The following is a 20,883-nucleotide window of genomic DNA, read 5'->3' as shown; positions in this document are numbered from 1 at the left end:
GGGAAGTTTCCGAAAAGTGGCTAAGTGTGGGACCAATGAGTGAACACTGATATGACTTGACTGTGATCACATACTTAGAACACTTGACGACACAACAACATAGATCATCCAAAACACGTTAAAAATATATTCCCCTCAATACGACAACTTTGTGATGACTTTACGACAAGTGCGACACTAAAGATACACTTTGCGACGACCGTGACAACACTTGTGCGACAATGCTTAAAACTTTAGAAATGAGTGCGACATGTGTTTACATGGTAAGATCAACTCATTTTCACGAAGATAAACCGTTGAAACCACCAAAATGAGCTTATACACATTGTGCAACAGCTAAAATGCGTAAAGACGACATTTACTATATGAAGAGAAAAGGGAGAACGACACTTGCGATATGCGAACGATATTGAAAGTGACACATGACATAGCGAAGATAACATGAAAACGACACTAATTAAAGTGAAAGAAAGAAAGAGCGACAGTTAAAAGCATGAAAATGACACTCGCGAAAGCGAAGGTGTGCAAAAGCGACAGTTTGAAAAACTCACCAAAATAGAAGTACAAACACAACCAAAAGTGAGGGATTGTCAATGACAATGCACACTGACTATCGACATGGGTTGAAAATTGCACAGACATTGTCTTGACGGACTGTGCTTATGCTTGTTCAAGCTTGCGTGGAAGAATGTGTTCATGAACTTGTTGCAAACTAAGCATGCGTGAGCAAGTGAATTCGATAAATCAAGAAGTGACCACGGAATGACAGATCGCAAGATCCACAGTAGGCTCCAAAATTCAAGTATAGGAAAAAATTTGGACGTTGTTTGTCGCATCGACAACACTTGGCGACACACTGGTAGAACTCCAGCTTCTCTGCCTTGGTCAATTCTTTCGTGAAGGGTCTAATTCTTCGATAAGTATTGATTCATCGTTCAGATGACCATGGTTCCCCACTTACCTCATGCATAAACATAGCCCCCTTAATTCCTTTACTCGATTAAATACAAACATAAGATCAGCGATCATACAATGTTTTGAATCAAGATAGGGTAATGAATTTCACGAGCTTTATATTTTTAGAGTGTAGTTTTTCATCTCTGGTGTTTCTCCGCTTCCATTAGGTCTGGACAGTATCCCGGCAGAGTCACTTCAGGAACACAAACATTTCACCGCTACCAATGAGCCTAGATAGTCCCCAACGGAGTTGTTTGCTTCACCTCTCTACACAGGAAGCCTTTCTCTTATTTCACCTTTATTTATTTATTTTATATAGCACTGTGCATAGACATTTATTTATTTCATGAGTGGAAGAGGGATCCCAACTTATTAAGAGTAGGAGAGGTTGTCCTTGCAAAGAAGCATATATAAGACCTATGATATTGGTTTTCTCGTTTATATTTTCCCCTTGTCTTTCTCTACTTGATTGGATCAGCCTGAAAACACCGAAACATAAAAACCCGAGTGTAGGCATGAGGTTTCCAGAATAAACATGGAGATCATGGTTTGACACAAGGCTTTCCTAGCGCAAGGATCGTATTTTCCGTCGGAACATCATTGGCCAAAATATGTAACCAAGACAAGGAAGAAGGACAAAGAGTTAGCCAAATGTTGCAATGTCACAAAGTCCTTTTCTATTTTGCCACATTCCCTTTTAAGCCAACAAAGCATCTTCATGCAATGTCTCACCAAACGAAAGGAAAAACAACACACAACAAGGAAACAAAACCAGAAAAAAAAAGACAGAAAGTGGTTAAATGAAAACATGACGCAAAATCAAAAACACAAGACAGACTACAGGAAACAAACGCAGGATGAATGTGCAAGTAAACTAATATGCAACTAGACCTATTCATAACCTAATCATATAGAAGGTCGGGGTCACATATAATGAAATTTCCAATGAAACTAATGTAACTGCTTTTGACCTGCATTCACAAAGATACACGCAATTAAAACTAATATAGAGCAATGTGCAACAGAACAAATAAAAAATTGAATAACTTGCACAAAAATTTGAAGGTATTTCCTGTCAGCAAAAAGATAAGCCATAGCCACTACTTCTAACAAGTTCACATTCTTATCTTTTTATGAAAACCATCATTCAACAAACCTCAAAAGCTTCTTGCGAATGTGTCTTCAACTACACCGAACTCCTTAGCAAGCACGAGGAAATACTGAAACTTGTTATTTGTGACAGATATTGCCAAGTAAGATTGCTCCAACCATTCAACAATTGGATCATAAAATTCGTGACAATCCTCTTGAAAACCCTGAAATATTTGGAAAGATGAATTTTCAATTAAAGGCATGGGATTACGATGAGAATCTTGCGAGGGAAAATAGATATGATCATATTTAGGAGACATGTCAAGACAATGAGGATTTGACATAACAATCTGCGAGTGCAGAAGTGTCTCAACTGCTTGACAAGTACCCGGGTGGTGAGATGAAGATCAAAGGGTGTAAAACAACTGTCATTGGATGTGTTGATGGGAAAATAGTAAGTTGAACGACAGTCATCAGAGAAAGAATCATGATCAGATGGGTTGATTAAAGCATGAGATTCCCAGTTTGTAATTACCAAAGATAAATCAACTTGAACAATTTTGCAAATGATCAGCATAATAGAATCATCTTCCTCGCATGATGAGTGTAACAAACCATTTTCTTGTAACTGGTTACACACTACACTAGCATCGTAATCGTCGAAATAAAAAAGCGAGTGCTAGTATAGTAAACACATGAAACCATTCAAGGTAAAATGAGTGAAGAAGAATTTGATTGGTCAAATAATCCATGCATTCACTGACACTTAAGAGGATTTCAGGTGCGATGAAGAAAAATATTAGCATCAGAATATTCACAAGAAGGATCAGGAGCTGATTGTTTTCAAAAGAGTGTGACAGGTATGACTCCTTTGGCCAAAGATAATATTTAAAATAATCAACTTCATAGTTCCATGATTCTATGAGAGATACACATTCCAAACCTAATTTTGATATAGGAGATTTGCATGAAGATGAATCATCTTGAATCTGATCAAAAATTGAATCTTGAAAGTTGGAAAGATCGTATCCGCGATGCCAAATATATTTCAAGAAATAATTTACATCGAGTGAAACCATGTTGAAAGAAGAGTTTTGTGAAGAAAACCAGAGCTGGCTCAGTGCCATTAAGGGAGTTTTGAGGTCTAAAATGGGCCTCCTAAGAAAAATGTACAACCAAAATAAACTTTATAAGAACCAATAGGATTCAAGATGATGATTTCAACCATGGGGGATGATTCACCATTTTTGGAGTAAAAAAGTAAAAATAATAAAATAATAAAATTACTTTTTCAACTCGTATTTTCAACTTATATTCCTAAGGTTTTACTCATATTTCGAGTGGGAGCACTCATTGGATGAAAATTTTGATTCCTCATCCAAGGAGTACCAATGTTGCATACTTTCGATGGACCTTACTACACGAAAAATGAGAAATACATGAGAAAATGTGATTGCAATCACGTTTTTCATGTATTTCTCATTTTTCGTGTAGCAAGGTCCATCAAATGTATGCAACATGGGTACCCTTAGATGAGGAATCAAATTTTTCATCCAACGAGTGTTTCTGCTCGAAATTTGAGTAAACCCATAAGGAGATAAGTTCAAAATATGAGTTGAAAAAATAGTTTTTTCTTCTTTCCCTCTAAAATTTGATGATGTAATCTAATTTTATTTTATTATTTCCACTATTATTTTATAATTTCCTTTGAACGCCCATTTTAAACCTCAAAACTCCCCTAATGGGGGTCTTACCAGAGTTGCGAGATCTTGACATAACCATCAACGGAAGTTTAAGTGTCTCAACTCTCTAGCAAATCCTGAAACTTTCAAGGATTGTAAAATCGCATACGGATGATTGAATCAGATCATGCATGGTGTGAGAATAGTTGCTTTCACTGATTTTGATGAGATCACTATTAATCGAATGGAAACCATCTCTGTCATTTATTTGATCAGTTTTTACAACTTCGACAACCAAATTACTCAAGCCGAAAGATTCTTCTAATCGCAAATCTTGAGATGGAAAAATTTCATGAGCAAGTTGATTTGAAGAGTTGTCTTCATGCAAAACAAGAGATAATACAGGATGGAAAGGATACTCAATGATCTGATTATTTTCTCTTTCATCATGGAAAACCTCACTACCTTGTGTCAATTGAGAAGTGAGCTCATGCGATGAAGAATTTGAAGAGCATGGAGTATCTTCATCGCATGTAGATGCATCACAAACAGGAGAGCACAAGGGATAGTGGGACAAAGAGGAAGTTTCGATAAGAGCATTTTCTTTGACCGAAACAGATTCCAGATCTAAATCTTTCAAATTAAAATTTTCATGAGAAACTGAAAGATCAACTGGTGCACTTGGGAATTCATCATCGCATACATCAACAAAATCATCATCATCAGAATGATTGTTGCCCAATACTACAAATCTAAACAAACTGATTTCATTTGATTCATTACCGAGATTAACATATTCAATATTAGTCAAGAATGAGGAGACACCATCTTCACACGGAGGATTTTGAAAAAGAGAAGAAAGATTGAAAGCATTAGGGGAATTTTGAGGTCTAAAATGGACCTTCTATGGAAATTATAAAATAATAGTGGAAATAATAAAATAAGATTAGATTACATCATCAAATTTTAGAGGAAAAAAAAAAAAAAAAACTATTTTTTCAACTCGTATTTTCAAATTATCTCCCAATGGGTTTACTCAAATTTCGACCGACAACACTCGTTGAATGCATAATTTGATTCCTTATCCAAGGAGTACCCATGTTGTGTATTTTCAATGGACCCTGCTACACGAAAAATGAGAAATACATGAAAAATCATGATTGCAATCACGATTTTTCATGTATTTCTCATTTTTCGTGTAGCAGGGTCTATCGAAAGTATGCAACATGGATAGTCCTTTGATGAGGAATTAAATTTTGCATCCAATAAATACTCCCACTCGAAATTTGAGTAAAACCTTAGGTAGATAAGTTGAAAAAGTAGTTTTATTATTTTATTATTTTATTATTTTTTAATATTTTTACATTTTTACTCCAAAAATGGTGAATCATCCCCCATGGTTGACATCATCATCTTGAATCCTATTGGTTCTTATAAAGTTTATTTTGGTTGTACATTTTTCTTAGGAGGCCCATTTTAGACCTCAAAATTCCCCTAATGAATCTTAACCTTCTTGCTCCTCTGCCCGTGTAATGTGACTATCTTGAACCCGATCGTAATTTGGACCAACAACTTGAAAATTAGGAGAGTGCAAAACTAGTTGATGGAGCAAATTGATCAAGCGAATCATGGTACAAAGAGTCATGGCATGTAGATGATAGAGGATGACAAAAATCTGAATCATATTCAAGACTAGAGTTATGAGTGTTAATACCATCTTGAGGAATAGAAAAATTGGTTTTCACCGTAGGCTTCATGAGCCATTCCGGGATTTCCTCTATTGGATTTGAATCATGAAAAGTGGAAGGAGGATGAGAAGATGGATTAGGAATTTGATGTGCATATTTCCCAACTTTACGATCATCGCAAGGAGGCACCCGAAATTGAAAAAGGAGGAGGACAAGGAACAAAAGGAATAGCAGGTTCCTCCTCTAAAATTAGGGGTGTCTCTTGGTTTACAATAGTTGGGGACGAAGAAATATCAGGTGGTCTGGATTCATCATGCAAAGAGATATGAACCAAATGCTCAAACTTTTGTTTCAAGAAATCTTGATCCATATCTTCTTCAGGAAATTCATAACAAAGGTGAAGGAATCAATTAGAGAAATCCTCAACTGATTCATCAGGCTCCATTCTAAGTTGATCGATTATTTTATAAACATCTTGGTAATCATACCTATCAAATGCTAAATGAAGCTCCTTGACGAGATGGTTAAGAGAATGAATGGAAGTAGGTGGTAGAGTGTGACACCATCGACTAACTCGACCTTCAAGGGTGAGGCAGAAAACAATACAAGCCACATATTCACAATCAATTTCATAATATTCATAGAACTTAAGAAAAAGAGATGCATGCTCGGCAAAGGACGTATCACCCTCACCATCAAACTTGAGTTGAGACAAGTCATGGAGAGACTCATCAAGGATTGAAATTTCACCAAGGGACAAGTTAGAAAAACACCCCAAGAGTATGATTTGAGGATGATCCATTTACGATAAGAAATTCAAAACAGACTCAAAGGGATCAGCTTGTCATCTGACCCTCCTTCTAGCACCATTGTTGATGCTGCTGGAATTTCGTCAACCAAGGGGTCTCCCCGATATGAAGTCCCAATTACACTTCACACCGTTTGGTTTAGGAGCCCCATCCAAAGTATTGACCCAGTTTCCATGTATTCTTACAAATTTTCCTTGACTCTAACTATCAACAAGAGAGAGGAGTGCAAATGTGCCTTCAAAAAGCAAGGGGGTGTGCCTAGTGAGTGTTCAGTCGTATGTGTGTCAAAGTTATTTTACTGCATAGGGGGGAAGAGAAGAGAACCTCTAAGAAAGAGATAGTAGTACCATTATAGTTGAGACACACATAATCAAGAAGAATCCATTCACCATCTAGCAAAATAGTCCACAAATATGTGACGGTCATTGCAACCAATACAACAAGAAAGATCTGTCTAATATTGAGCAGAATAGTCCATGAAGATGTGACAGTGACAATAACCATTACAACACATTCTCAATATGATAAGTACCAAAATAACCAAAATAGTTCAACTAGATGAAAGCAAACATAAATGGCAAACATTCACTGAACAATGTTACAAATATTCATAATCCATGCATGAAGAACGTGATGGCCATAAGAATTTTGATATTAAGTAAAAGTTCCAAGACACATGTATACAATGAACACCACTAGCTCCAATAGTGGAGCATTGGAGCCACTCCTTGCTCCTCAAAAGAATTTGTTGGTCTCTCTAATGCCTTGTGGGAGGAGCCAAGGTGAAAAGTCATTTGCTCATACAATGAGGGTGTATATATAACCAATGAGGTGATGCTTCACCTTCCTTGTGACTCTTTGACTACCCTCATGACTGTTTGACTTCCTATGAATTTTCAACTTTTACATGACTCTTCATATTTTGAATGTGTCATTTGGACTTCCACTTTACAATATATTTTGAATACATAATTGCATAATCCACAATAATGATGTGGCATATGAAGACTCATGATCGAACACAACATGCACTTCATGTTGATGTCGTAGTGTCAAACTATCTTTTCGTTGCTTCTTTCTTTTCATCTTCAATAAGGGATGTACCAATGCTTCATCTTCATGAGAGATATGTTTTTTGCTTCATATTTACCCTCCAAAGGGTTGTGAATCGGATGGAGTCTTCATGCGGCCCTAATCTTTGGTCTTCTGTTGTAATCCAATGTTCCTTCATCTCCTCCCCTAATGACCATCTTATCTTTTCAGGGTCCATATGTTTCTCCTAGCATGTCCTCCTCCATCTCCTTCTTCATCATCTTGCCATAACATGACAGAGTTCCTGCATCTGCAATCCACTCATGACAAGACGACATCAGTCCAATAAACCCCTATCTAATACGTTGCATGATGATCCATTGACTGAGCTGGAACCGAGTAGCAAGCTGAGGGAGAGGCTCAATGACTATGCAATTGTGCAGATCAGGAAGTCAGGGGTCAGGCTTGAGCCTTGAGATTGCGCAATGTGCAGTTTAGGCTTGGACTGAGAAAAAAAGATTGTGTAGTTCGGGAGCTCAGAGAGTCAGACTGAGTGCTTGAACATTGATTTTTCCCATTGCACAATTCTTGAAGACAGAGGATCCCAAGTGATTGCGCAGTTGCACAGTTCAAGAGTGATGAGCCTCGGTATTGCAACAAGAATGTTGCAACTCCCAAGGCTACCGACTTTAATTATCAACCCGGGTTTCGTACAAACTTAAGAGGTATCGACACTATATGTGCAGCATATAGTGTGTCCTTCCTTTGTTGTCATGATGTAATGGAGTGCATGCACTGAAGTCAAATCCTAAACTAATTGTAGAAAATGAAATGTTCGAAATTGAACCTTAACCTATTGCAGGAACGAAAGTACAAGGAAAGACACTGAAATCAAATGATAAAACACACCATTTTCTAACTAACTGCTAAGAGGTTTTGCTTCAAAAGAATGTTAAATGAACACGTATGCAATCCTATTGTCCTCAGCATGCAGATTCAAACCATCAAACCTTCTACTGTTGTGCATGTAAATGAATAAAATATTTTTTTTGCTTTTTGTCTTTTTTCATGTGAGAGTGTGAAAACTAATCTCTTTTGGTGATGTGGCAGGTGGCTTGGAGATGATGGTGAATGGTCAGAAGGCTTGGGAGACAAGTAGGGACCCTTTGCTAGCTTCCTAGAGGCTTTTTCCTCAATTTGGCCTCAAAACAGGGTTTCCTACAGGATGCTACAGGATTTCCTACAAGATGTCCTGAAAACCTACAGGATCCCCTAAAAACCTACAGGATACAGCCGAGAGCAAAAGGATGGATGTTGAAGGTGATGGAAAGCTTAGGGAAGGTGGTTGGTGGATGGAATGAGGCAAGGGAGTGCCTAGGACCACTTCATAACTCAAAACCAAAGTTGGGAGATGGATGGATTTGCTCAAAAAGCTTGGAGAAGTTTCCTTGTGAAATGATGAAATTGGTGAGGGTTTAGTGAAAAAAAGTGAGAACCATGGGTGGATGAGGTTGTTGACTATGAAATCTCTCTATATCCTGAAACACCTGCACTGCATCAAACATTGACATTTACCCAAAAATCATGCAAATAAGAAGAATTTCAATTATCTAAAGGAAACAAAATTTCATGAGCTAGCTATCTACTTCATGCATGAGGAAAACTTTGTAGAATGATATGAAACATTGATGAGATCTAATGATTGAAGATAGAAGAAATGGAAATCAAATCCTACCCTTGAAACTAGAAAAATGCTGACCTAAGTGGGGAGCAAGAGGGTTAACATGTTCTTGATGGCATGGAGGTCAAGTAGAGGCCTAATCCCAACTTCAATGATGATTTTTCTCAATTCGGGCTCAAAACAGGCTTTCCTACAAGATGCTACAATGATTTACTACAGGATGTACAGATTTACTATAATTCATCGAATGACCAAGCAAATCAAATCCAAATTGGATGGGACATTTTTTTTTATTAACTGGGATGTCTTAGGTCCTCATTCCAAGTCGAATCACTCAAAAAAATCTTTGTTAACCCATGCTAAATAATAGAAAAATATTACTAGTCAAAAATCTAGAAATTTGAGAACTAGTGAGCTAGTAAATCTAAAAAATGTCTAACCAAATCAAGTGCAAATGCAATGGGGTAATTTTTGTTATGAACTAGAATGTTTTTGTGATCTAATGCAAGTGGAACCAACTCGATTGAAGCTCGTTAGCATGCTCTAAAAAATAGCAGAAATTTATTGTTCTTTTTGCTAAAAAGGAGGTCCAACAATCTAGATTTGGGAATGAGAAGACTAATCCAAGCAGCTCAATGATTACTATGAATTTCCAAAGCTTTTCCAATGATGAAATAATGCTTGTGATTCTGCAAAAAAACTTATATCAACCATTTAATTCAATCCTACAACAAGAAATCATTAATACTAAATGCAGAAGTAGAAGGAAATAAAAACAAGAAATGCATATGAATAAGCAGTGAAAATAAGGAAAGAAAATGATACAAAAGGGCGTTGAGGCTCCTGGGATGGCCAAGCCCAAGGAAACTCAAAGACCTATGGAGGAGAACAAGATTTAGAAGTTGAATATGACACTAATCTTCATTATTTTCATCAATACAATGACATCTTGGTAAGAAAATACAATGGAGCTGCAAAAATACGGGTTCTCTCCACAAGAACACTAATGAAAATCTTTCTAGAGGCAAATTTGACTTGGTACTTATACAAAATGATTAGGAATCATTCCCCATGAATGGAGGAAGTTTTCCCCACCAAAATCCCTTGATTAGTGGATCTGGTCCCTTGATTAGTGGAACACATTCCTAGATTTTCTCAATCATTGGAGTTCCACAATCTATGCCATAATTCCATAATATCTTGTTGATTTACTTTTTATTATTGATCCTCCTGTAGTAGGGAACAAGTCCCTAAATTATCTCCTCCTCTAAATCTTCATAATCTGCCTAATATTCTCATAATATTCCAAAAAAAAAATTAATATTAGACACAAATATCCAATTATTCATAAATCTTCATAATGAATATATTAAAGTTAAAAATAAATTATCTAATGCAAGAAGAGAGGTTTAATAAGCTGAAGGATGGTTAGATGGACCTTAATTTATGTTTAATTTATAAGCATAGGCCTTAATTTATGTCTAATTTAGAGGCCCATCAAAGAGCTCAGGGTTTGGGCTTAAGATTAGACACTGCGCAATGCGCAGTTGGGGCTAGGCTAGAGGGTTGGATTGTGCAATTATGGGGGCCAAGGTCTGGACTTGAGCAATGGAACTGCGTAGTGCACAGCCCTAGGAGGAAGGAACTATGCATTTCGTAGTGTCAAGGGACAGGGTTGTAGCTTGAGGGTTGGAACTATGAAATGCATAGTTGAGGAAGGTCGGATGAGGCTAGGTTGCAGAGAAGTTTCCGAAAAATGGTTGTGTGTGGGATTAATGAGATTGATGTGAACAGTGATATGACTTGACTGTGATCACATACTTAGAACACTTGACGACATAACAATATAGATCATCCAAAACACGTTAACAACATATTTCCCTCAATGCGAAAACTTTGTGACGACTTTATGACAAGTGCGACACTAAATATACAATTTGCGACGACGGTGATGACACTTGTGCGACAATGCTTAAAACTTTGGAAATGAGTGCGACATGTGTTTACATGGTAATATCAACTCATTTTCACGAAGATAAACCCTTGAAACCAACAAAATGAGCTTATACACATTGTGTGACATCTAGCATGTCTAAAGACGTCATATATTGTATGAAGAAAAAAGAGAGAGTGACACTTGCGATATGCGAATGATATTGAAAGCGACACATGCCATAACGAAGGTAACATGAAAATGACACTAATTAAAGTGAAACCAAGCAAGAGCGACAGTCGAAAGCATGAAAAAGGCACTCACGAAAATGAAAAATGCACTCGTGACAATGAAAAAGGCACTCACGAAAAATGAAAAAGGCACTCGCGACAACCAAAAGTGAGGAACTGTCAATGACAGTGCGCACTGACTGTTGACATGGGTTGAACATTGCACAGACATTGCCTTGACAGAATGTGCTTATGCTTGTTCAAACTTGCGTGGAATAAGTTCATGAACTCGTTGCAAACTGAGCATGCGTGAGCAAGTGACTTCAATCGATCAAGAAGTGACCATGGAATGGCTGATCGTAAGATCCACAGTAGGCTCCAAAATCCAAGTTTAAGCAAAATTTGGGAGGGTGTTTGCCGCAGCGACAACATAACATTTTCACTGACCTTATAAATGAAAAATATTACAATCAATCACAAAGCCCAATAGAATGTAATTAATTTGGTGATCATGGTGATCTTGAAGAAAATTCAAGTGTGAAGGATCGTCATGAAAGTGAGGAATATATGGACGAATGGGATCAATATAAGGAAGATCATAATGGATACCTTAAGGCTACAAATTTAAGGATTGAGAATGTCCATGACATGAGTGAAATCCCTATTGAAGTCCATGAGGATGAACACGATGAAGTAGGTACCTTCATTTAGGAAAGAGGGTTTGAAGATATGGATATTGTAGCTACCTCTGAAGATGGCATTTCTAATTTCTTGTGCATTAATGAGGGAAGATGAGATATGGGTAGCTGTCATTTTGACAATGATCCTATTTATGATATTGAGATGGAAAATGAGGTTGAAATTGACTCTCCTTTTCTCTAGGACATTACTCATAATGATATGACTACTCACACCATTAAAAGGGAGGGTCATTGTTTTCCCATGCATGAAGAAGGTTTATTGGAAATAGCGGAGCCCATTTATGATATTGATGATGACACTGACAAAGGCTTTGTTTTCCCATGCCTTCTCCAGGGTCCCGATGGCATAGCTACATTATCGACGAACCCTCACCTTGGCCATTCTCACATTGTCACAACTATTGATGATCCCTTTCCCTCTCCTAGGCATGATGCTGAGGAGGAGTTATCCATTAGATGTACCCTTCCTTCCCCCTCATACCTTCAGGATTGTGAATATGATCATCATGAGCAACCTGCCTCTTGTGTCATCCCATGTCATCAGTCTCTCTTTCCTCCCAATCATGACCTTATGGTGGCCATGAAGCATGATATTAATGATAAGGACCATGATGGGGATGATATGCCTGAGGTTTCCATCCATCGGAAGTTTATGAGCTTGATTATTGATATCTCTATATTTTGGTTGGAAGAAAGGATCATGTATAATAGATTACATCCCTTTGCTCTCTCTTGCCTAATGATACCCCATGAGTGGTTACTTGATTTTTCCGCTTCCCGCCCTTGTGACCTTCCATGTTGTTATCCCTGCCCTTGCCTATGGATATGTTGCATGAGTAAGAAAAAGGGCAGTTGTTTTCATATTGATTGGATGATATGTTGGTTGCATTAGGTTTATGATTATACTTAGTATTTCGGTGATGTAATATGCATGTTAGGGTATAATGCATTGCATTATGATTTTCTCATTAAAACTAACATCAAATGATATTTTCATGGTAGACTAGCTACATTTAAACTACAGTTAAAATCAATTTTGTTTTCATGTTGATTTTAAGGCTTAATAATAAGCATGGGTGATCATAAGACACTGCAAAAACATGTTTCTCTGTGTGCTTGGTCTTTGATATGTGCATGTAACAGGTCTGTGGTACCAAGAGATTGTAATATTTTTCATTTATTGATTGATTGTTTGTCTGTGATACCAAGGGATGGTATTTCATGGGAAACCCTGATTTTGGTTGTGTGGTCCCACTCCCTTATCCGCTTATATTACCCTCTTTCCATTCATTATTACTCCATTCATCATTTCTCCCACCTGGGTCCACTTTCTCCCACCTGGGTCCGCATTCCCCCATTAGGTCCAAATAGGGTTGGCATGCCCCTTCCTCTTGCCCACACCTTGGGTCATGACCTGAAATGAAGCCTAGAGGTTGATGCAGCTCAAAAGAAAGATAAAATCATATATGATCACGTTCAACAGGGAAATGTACCACAAAATGCAAAATATGGTCAGGACAAACATATTTAGCACGTGGGAAAAAGCCAATACATGAGTTCTACCCCATCATCATGGCCATCACCCTGGTTCCTACCGGTTCTATGAGCCTTCTTCATCATATAGGAACCCATAATTGTCCCAACGCCTAGTGGGCGATGAATTGCCCCGCCTTAAAAGGGGGAGTTCACTATTATATCTTATACATCATGCTCTAACCCCTTGAGCCCCAAACAATTAATAAAAGAAAATCATAAAAAGGTAAAAGGTATATAAAGAAGGGTCGAAAATCAAGTTCGACGCACCTCATGTACCACAATTTCTCCCTCCTACACATTATAAACCCAAGTGTGGGCTTCCCTCTTATTAGCTACCCTTGTACCCTGATATGTGACCCAAAGATGACCCTCTCATTCCCTACTTCATTCACATATTTGTCACATTCCACCACCTTTTGAAGGGTGTACCTTGATTATATTATCCCCTTTAGAAGTAGAAACCACCTAATACGATCATGGGTTAACCCCATTTGGAGTTTAGGAGACATTGGCACATCCCAAAGTCCATTATGGAAGGGCATGCCATTATGAAGTCCCCACCTGTGGTCCATGATTGGTAAGCTCATTTACTCGATTTCTCTAATGACTTGTTATGCTATAAGGCTAGGGGACGCATTGGATCTTATGCAGGATTGCAGATGGTTTCCATCTTGGGTTTGGTCTCCCTATACGGGGTCATAATCCTCCAGAGGGCTACATTGGCACATGTAGGGTGAGTGTTGAGAGCCATGGGCCTCCACAGCAGCAAATTGCACTCCATGGACCCCCACAACCATTCAGAGATTGCTTGTAGTTCACTTGTTGGATGAGGAAGATGCATCTGACCCATCGTGCCCAGCTGGCCCCAGATTTTCACCATACACTTGGCAGATGATCCAGGACTTGCACGATGATGTGGTATCACCTACACCATCATCCTAGCCCTTACAGGTGATCTACATGCATCTTCGATTTGTTTGGAGACCCATGAGGACACTTGTGTGCCCCCACATGTCATTTGGAGCACCACAGGTTATTACAAGGGACCGACCCCTTGTCCACTATTGTTGAAGGTCATATTCTTCATTGTGGCACCCATGGACCTCATTAGGCCTCTTAGAGGGCCCTACGACATGCATAGATTATCATTTGACCTCTTACGAGGCTTACTTTTTCATTTATGAGCTAGTTTGGTGGGCGTGTCACCAAAAGTTGGATTATTAGAACATTATTTTATTTTTGGGGCTTATGTAGGCCAAGTAGGCTAATTCAAACTCCTAAGTTGTGTATAAATACAAGTGAGATGAGTTCATTTCTCATCATCACTTTGGATTGGATCACTTCTCTCTCTTGAGAATTTCGCACTTTTTCTAGAGGATGAATTGGAGCTTTATGGATGAATTTTGATGTGTGGATATTGGTCTATCTTATCTAGGAGCTTCTCTTTGGTCAATTTTGGATGGTTGGATATAATCTGTTACATGTAAGTACATGATTTTAATGTTATTCTTGTTTACTTTTGTCATATACGTTGGACTGGGATTTTCGTTGTTCTAGGGCTAATTGTTGCATGCATTTACTGCTTAAATTTGTGGAATTTGTCTCTATTATAGCATCTCTCAATGTGTGGGCCTTGTAATATGAGCCAAATCTCCTAGGGGTAATTCTATCAAAGAAGTTGACCCTGATAAGCCATTTCCTTTGCAAATCAAAGTATAAAATCTACAAGGTTGCTTCTTCTTGACCTAGAAGGCTAGCGAAGTGATCTTGAGACCTCCTTGCCTGGGAACCAAGAAATCTTATTCATATTCATCATAGACTTCATTCTCTCAAAGATTCAGGGACTAATCTACCAAGAGTGGTCACTAAAAATCATATTCTTTCACCTCCTTCCAAGTCTAGCCATCTAAAATATTGATCTCCTAGGGTCTCCTGCGTTGGCCTTTCCTCTAGATCTCCTCCAATTTTGAAGCCATTATGACGGTGGATTTGGGAGAAAAGCCAAGCCCTAGATTTGGGATCAAAACTTTCCCTGCCATCCCCAAGGCTAGTACCTCATATGATCAAAACAACATCTTCAAGTAAAAAATATTTCTTTGATCTTTTCCCCACCTTGTCTAGGGTAAGAATATCATTGGTCGCTACATATTTTCTTCATACCCTAGACCAAGTCCACTTGGCCCTGTGTGGTCCCGCTCCTTTGGAAGATCATTCTTCAAGAACCATTCGAGATACCAATTACAATAAGGATTTTAGGGATTGGGAAGTTCCTTCATAAGTCATACCCCATAAACCTACCCCTTAAATCCTCCCTTCCTTTCCCTAGAAGACAGTGTACCTTTCTTAGAAAGAAAGCAAGCCTTATCCTTCTAATTCTTGTAGGAAAGGGATTATTAGGGTCACTCGACATCATTTCATTAACTTATCCTTCATCGACGACTCCATAATATACCAGGTCTCCTCCCATCGGTGAAAGTTTGTAAATAGAAGGGAGTTTTAGCTGAGGTGACAGTGGGCTAAGTCTCCATTTGTTGCCCTTGGCCCAAAATTTGCCCTTTAGGTACCCTACTAGTTTGAGTACTAACATTTGGTGTCGTTGTCGGGGACACGAAACATGTGTTTTGTTCCCCATACGACATACTGACATATCATTATTGGCGACTCCGTTGGAAGAACGAAGCCCTATTTCTTCATTGAACTGTAAGGTCAATGCTTTTAGGGTGAAGCAAGTCTTTTTCTAGGTGTCTTTAATTTCACCCCAACGACCCCTACATATGTTTCATGTATACCTTAAATAGGTTGTCATTCTTTTGTAAATTTCTCGCTTTAGACATTGCTAGCATCCCTAGACATCCTAATCATGTTGTGGGAAGGATGGTATGTGGCATGCCTGTGTTTGATGGCAATCCATTCTCCGTGATTGACCACGTAGAAAGATTTTATGCATATGCTTCAAGAGAGAAGGTTTTCCACCAAGATGTCCTCATGTTATTGTTTATGGGATCTCTCGATGGTCATAACTCATGGTTGCATGATCATGAACCTAGGAGCATCTCATCTATTGAAGAGTTTGTTGAGGGATTTCTTAAGCATTTTCAATTACACCCCGCATAAAACATCCAAGAGGAAGATTTCATTGAGCATCATCAAAACATTGAGAGTCTAGGTAATGAGCAAGAAGATGAGTCATCCTTGGGTCCATTTGATGAAAATCATGATTTTGAGGACGCACGTGTTGGGAAGGATGAGCTTATGGAAAGTGAAATTGAGACCAACCCTACCTTGTTCAAGGATATTACTCCCGATGAATCCTCCTTTGAAAACCTTGAGAGAGATGATCCCATTAGCCCCTTGAAAAATGACATTGAATATTATTTATGCATTGAAGAGGAGAAATGGGAAATTTTTGGTCCTCAATTTGATTGTGCTCCCATTTACGACATCGACAAGGCGGATGAGGATGAGATTGGTCTTACCTTCCCCTCAGGCACGATTTATGATGACATACCCATTGATACCCTTGGGAAAGAGAATCTTCATTTTCCTTTACATAAAGAGGGACAGTTGGAAGTGATCAATTTTCCTTTTAGGAGAGACCCGATCTTTGATACTAAGGAAATTGATAAGGCTCCCACTTCTCCTGAATATGATTCTATGTTCAAATCACTTGAGCCTTTAGATTATGATTTTGGGAAAGCACAACCTGTTGAATGCAATATTTCTTTATCCCTTTTTCCTATTGATCATCATCTTGAGTCTTCGTCAAGTGATTCCCTCACCCTGGTCATATGATGTCAAGTAATTGTGAGCCCTTTCCCCCGCCCGAGTATAGTGTCAAGGAAAATCCCTTCATCGATTATACTTTTCCTCCTTGGACGCACCCTCAAGGTTTTGATCACTCCATAGTCTCCCTTCTCTAGTGTAATCATCATATGCAACCTACTCGTGTTCCTCCATCTTGTTGACCTCCCTTTCGCACTAATCATAACCCAATGAAGGCTATAAGCCATGACATAAATAATAAGGACAATGGTGGAAGTGATATGCCAGAGGTTGCCATCCATCAAAAGTTTATGAGCTTGGTTGTTGACATCTCTATATTTTGGTTGCAAGAGAAGATCTCACGAACTAGATCACATTCTTTTCTCACCTCTTCTCACATAATCATCCATGTGTGGGCATCATATGTTCCCACCCCCGCCCACAGCATCCTCCATGTGTTTGGGTTCGCATTTGCTTTAGGCTTTGTTACATGGGCATTCATATTAGCAAGCATATGTATATTGATATGATGATGTGTTGATTGCATGAAGAAGAACTTGATTTTAGTCTCCAACATTAAGGACATGGGGTATGTAAGGTTCTTCTGAGGAGGATAAGTGCTCATATATCGCAAGGGATCCAATATCAAGTTTGCACAAGTGATTGGAGTTGTAGTGAGAGGCTATATGGGTTTATGCTTTAGCCTACTAGAGCCTTGATGGGGCAGACCAACAACAATGAGTTGTGCAAGATATGGCACGAGAGGATGGCCCACTTGCACCATGGAGCATTCAAGATGTTGAGGGAGATGGTTATAGGTTTACCTAAGTTCAACACAGAGCATCATGATGTGTGTAGGGGGTGTACTTTAGGAAAGTACACCAAGACACCTTTCCCAAGTAGTGATAGTAGGGTGGCAGGTATCCTAGACTTGGTACACTCTGATGTTTGTGGTCCTATGTCTCATGTATCATTGAGCAAATGCAAGTACTATGTGACCTTCATTGATGATTACACTAGGAAGACCTAGATTTTCTTTGTGAAGACCAAGGATGAGGTCTTTAAGAGGTTCCAAGAGTTTAAGGCTCTTGTGGAGAACCAGACAGGGAAGAAGATCAAGGTGTTGAGATCAGACTAAGGGGGTGAGTATACCTCCAAGGAGATGAAGGAGTTTTGTGGTAGTGCAAGCATCAAGAGGGAGTATATAGTGCCTTATAAACCCCAGCAGAATGGGATGACAAAGAGGAAGAACAGGGCCATAGTGGGTGCAGCTAGAGCTAGGTTGCATGATCAGAGGCTACTTTTTTTTATGGGTCAAGGCATGTAACACTACAGTGTATCCGTAGAATAGGAGCCCACATAGAGTCTTGGGGAGAAAGACTCCCAAGGAGGCTTTTTCTGGGAAGAAGCTTGAGATTGGGCACATCAAGATTTTTTGGTGCCTTACATATTCACACATCCCTAAGGAGAAGAGGACAAAGTTGGAACCCACTATAGTGAAGGGTAACTTTGTGGGTTATAGTGAGACCAACAGAGCCTATCGTATATGCATTCTCGCGCATAGGAAAGTTATCCTGAAGCGGGATGTGAGATTTGAGGAGAAGAGGGCCCTAAGGAGGTCTCAGAAGGTTTGATCATGTATAGCAGCAGGCTCCTCAACAAGGGGCCACACCACATGTATCAGGATCTTCAGGTGGTACACCAAGGGTAGGAGGATCACCTACTTCAGGGGTGACAAGTTCACATAGTCCAGTATCACTAAACACGGGATCTCAGAGTACAGGTTTACCACAAATCATAGGAGGGCCTTCCTCATCAAGAGGAGAGGTTCCAGTTGAGGATTTTCCCATACCGGTTGAGGACGCTACTACAAGGAAGAGTAAGCCAAAATGGATTCATGAGACCCTAAAGGAAGCACAGGAGGCAGTGGGGAAGCCCAAGTGGTCAATGAGGGAGAGCAGACCACCAGAAAGGTTGGGTGGCTATGTGGCGGATGTTGTGCAGACATAGACAACTAGTTATCAAGAGGCTGCTAATTAGCAAATCTAGAGGTATGCCATGGTGGGGGAGTATGCCTCCATCATGAAGAATGATGTGTCGGTGATGGTGTCGAGACCTTAGGGGAAGTCAATGGTGACTTCTAGGCGGCTCTACAAGATTAAACATGTTGTGAATGACAGTGTGGAGAAGTTCAAAGCTCGTTTTATGGCGTGGGGATTCTCACAAGTAGAGAGCATTAATTATGAGGAGACCTTCACACTAATTGCTTGTTATACCTCCATTAAAGCATTGATATCTATAGCAGTTGAGATGGGTTGGAAGATTCACCAAATGGATGGGAAGACCACCTTTCTCAGTGGGGTTATATAGGAGAAGGTGTACATTGAGCAACCATAGGGCTTTGAGGTGCATGGGAGGAAGTCCCATGTGTGTAAGCTTAAGAAAGCCTTATATGGACTGAAGCAGGCGTAAAGGGCATGGTATGAGACGATAGATGTCTACTTGCAACTGATGGGTTTCCAAAAGAGTGATGTAGATCCGAACGTATACTTTATCATGGTTGGTGACAATCCACTCATTTTGGGTTTCCAAAAGAGTGATGTAGATCCGAACGTATACTTTATCATGGTTGGTGACAATCCACTCATTCTGGTTTTTTATGTGGATGACATGTTTATTACAAGAGAGGACAAATGCATCCAACACTGCAAGAGAGACCTTGCTTCAAAGCTTGACATGACCGATATGGGATTGATGCATTACTTTTTGGGGTTGGAGGTTTGGCAGGAGGATATGCATATATTCGTGGGCTAGGGCAGGTATGTAGGTGATATATTGAGGAGATTTCGTATGGAAGATTGCAGGCCTATGGCTACCCTTATGATCACCAATTGGAAGAAGTTGCATGCTTCAGATGCCGAGTTGGTGAACCCCACCTTTTATCATTTGTTGATCGGTTCTTTGATGTATCTGGTCAACACTAGACCAAATATTTGTTTCGCAATCAACACATTGAGTCAATTTATGATGGTGCCCAGGAGAGTGCATTAGGTGGATACGAAACATGTGTTGAGGTACCTACAGGGCACAATGGACTATGGTCCGGATTATATCTGAGGATATGGAGTCAGGTTGACAAGTTGTACAAACTCAGACTGGGCAAGCAGTGCTAGTGACCAGAAGAGTACTTTCAGATGTTGTTTCATGTTAGGTTCGACAGTCGTGTCATGGTTCAGCAGGAAGCAGCCATCAGTGGCACTGAGCTCAACAAAAGTTGAGTATATAGTAGCTAGTCAAGCCAACAACGAAACTATTTGGCTTTGCAAGATGATATGTAGCTTATTTGGTCATAGGCTAAGACCAACTACAATATATTGTGATAATCATTATATCAAGCTCGCGGAGAATCCAGTATTTCATGACCAGTCAAAGCACATAGAGATCAAGTACTACTTCATCGGAGTTTGGGTTCAGAGGGGAGAAATGAGGCTTCAGTATATATCCATTGATGAACAGGTAGCATATATTCTCACCAAATCATTGTGAAGGGGCAAGCATGTATATTTCAGAGACAATATGGGAGTGGTGAGAAACACATTCTTTGATAAGAGTGAGTGTTGAAAATAAGGGTACCAAGGAGGTGTTTCCTAGTGCATTTATCCTTATGGCCTAGGAAGACACATTAATGTCTTTTCATCATGTGACATTATGAGATATATTAATGTCATGGAGGAAAATTACTTTTCATGGCTTATGTACCATGTACTTTAATATATTAAT

This window comes from Pinus tabuliformis, chromosome 5_1 (genome assembly GCF_031772625.1).
Source record: "Pinus tabuliformis cultivar Carrire ecotype Pingquan chromosome 5_1, CPIR1, whole genome shotgun sequence".
NCBI classification, from domain to species: domain Eukaryota; kingdom Viridiplantae; phylum Streptophyta; class Pinopsida; order Pinales; family Pinaceae; genus Pinus; species Pinus tabuliformis.
Note: the sequence above shows the minus strand (reverse complement) of the source record.